We start from the raw sequence: 2320 nt of genomic DNA, 5'->3' as shown, positions 1-2320 counted from the left end.
AGCTTGAATAATTTCAGCGGGCTCTGGGGCACAGGGGCTGTCTCTAGCTGTCTGATTCCTGATCCTTGGTGACTGGGGCAGGTTGATGGTGTCTTGGACTGTGAGACCCTCACAGACAGGAGGCTGAGGCTACCAGCCCTGTATTGGTTGGTTTGCACATGACAAGAAAGTTCACAGGCAAGTTGTTTCCTACCCTTAGGAATTAGCTAACCCTGACAGGGATAGTTCCGCCAGGGCAAGTAACGCCCCCAAGAAGTCAAAATATTAAAAAAATCAAGAAATGGGCCCTTCTGCCATCATTTTCAATTCAACTCCATAAAATGCACCATCATCGCTGCTGCCTGGACTCAGGCTCAGCTGGTGCTGCACCCCCACCATGCAGCATGTAAATAAGTATGATGACCCAGAAGAATTTGCAGAGGGCTACAAGATCAACATCAGTAAGGATCAGCAGGATGATAGTAAAATGTTTATTGGAGCCTTGAGTTGGTATATAAGCAAGAAAGACCTGACTGAATACTTATCTCACTTGGTAAGCTGTAGGCTGCATAATCAAAACAGATCTGATTACTCAAATATCAAGAGGACCTGGATTTGTGCTTTTCAGAGATGCTGCTAGTGTTAATAAGACTTTGGAAGTGAAAGAACACTAACTAGATGGCAAATTGATAGACCCGCAAAAGTCAATGCTTCAAGAGGCAAGAAAACTCCTAAAAAAAATTTCGTGGGTAGCTTGAGCCCAGATACTTCTGAAGAACAAATTAAATAATAGTTTGGAGATTTTGGAAGGGTTGAAATATTGAACTCCCCATGGATACAAAAATAAATGAAAAAATGAGGATTTGTTTTATCACATATACAGATGAAGAGCCAGTAAAGAAATTGTTAGAAAGCACCTATTATCAAATTGGTTCTGTGATGAAGTGAAGTCACTCAGTCGTGTCCGACTCTATGCGACCCCATAGACTGCAGCCTGCCAGGCTCCTCTGTCCATGGGATTTTTTAGGCAGTAGTACTGGAGTGGATTGCCATATCCTTCTCCAGGGGATCTTCCCAACCCAGGGCTCGAACCTGGGTCTCCCGCATTGTAGACAGACGCTTTACCATCTGAGCCACCAGGGAAGTCCAAGGAATGCTTGGCAGCGGTGGGATGTGATGAGTAAATTAAAAAAAAAAACACAACCCAAAGAGATGTACAAGCAGCAATAGCAACGGGAGGAAGGGGAGCTGCAGCTGGTGGACCAGGTGGAACTAGGATCATGGTGGACATCAGGGCCAAACCCCAAACCAAATATTATGATGAAAGATATGGAAGGTAGAAGAGTACCTATGATATTGTGATTTATAAAAATGGATCTGATCATTCAGGTGAGAATCAGAATATATGAGAAATATATATTGGTCTTCATCCACAGTTTCTGTCTTACAGTTCCTAAACCCTTGGAGTTCATTGAGTGATAAGAGCACTGAGATAACATTTGGTCTCTTGTCCTCAGTTCCCGGAAATGCTTCAGGGAAAGCCAAAACAATCTTGAGGAAGGAAAAACAGAGCTAGAGGAAGCAGGTTCCATGACTTCAGACTATTCTACAAAGCTATAGTCATCAAAACAGTGTGGTACTCTCACAAAAATAGAAATATAGATCAATGGAACAAGATCAGGAGCCCAGAAATAAACCCATGCACCCATGGCCAATTAATCTATGATGAAGGAGGCATGACTACACAATTTTGAAAAGACAGTCTCTTCAACAAATGGTGGTGGGAAAACTGGACCACAACATGGAAAGAAATCAAATTAGATCATTCTGTAATACCATACAAAAAATAAGCTCACAGTGGATTAAAGACCTAAAGCTGAGACTAAACACTATAAAACTCATAGAGGAAAACATAGGCAGAGCACTCCTAACATAGATGGCAGCAGTACAATTTTTGATCTATGGAAATAAGAAACAAGAATAAATAAGTGGGACTTAATTAAGCCTAAAACTTTTGGCACAGCAAAGAAATCCAGAAACAAAACAAAAGACAACCCACAGACTTGGAGTAAATATTTGCAAATGATGTGACTGATGAGGGGTTAGTCTCCAAAATCTGCCAATGGCTCATGAAGCTTAATATCATCAAAACAAACAATCCAATCAAAAAATGGGCAGAAGAGCAAAATAGACATTTCTCCAAAGAATTCATATAGACGGCCAAGAGACACATGAAAAGATGTTCAACATTGCTAGTTGTTAGAGAAATGCAAATCAAAACTACAATGAGATACCGACTCACACCAGTATAATGGCTATCATCAAAAAATCCATACATTAA

General features: G+C 40.9%; 1 pseudogene; it reads left to right on the top strand.

The window, feature by feature from the left end:
* Positions 1 to 376: 376 nt before the first annotated feature.
* LOC114108825 (heterogeneous nuclear ribonucleoprotein D-like) lies at positions 377 to 1319 on the top strand (annotated as a pseudogene).
* Positions 1320 to 2320: the final 1001 nt, after the last annotated feature.

The sequence above is a fragment of the Ovis aries genome, chromosome 1 (assembly GCF_016772045.2).
Source record: "Ovis aries strain OAR_USU_Benz2616 breed Rambouillet chromosome 1, ARS-UI_Ramb_v3.0, whole genome shotgun sequence".
Lineage (NCBI taxonomy): Eukaryota > Metazoa > Chordata > Mammalia > Artiodactyla > Bovidae > Ovis > Ovis aries.
The sequence above is the reverse complement of the archived record's forward strand: the minus strand, read 5'-3'. Positions and strand labels throughout refer to the sequence as shown.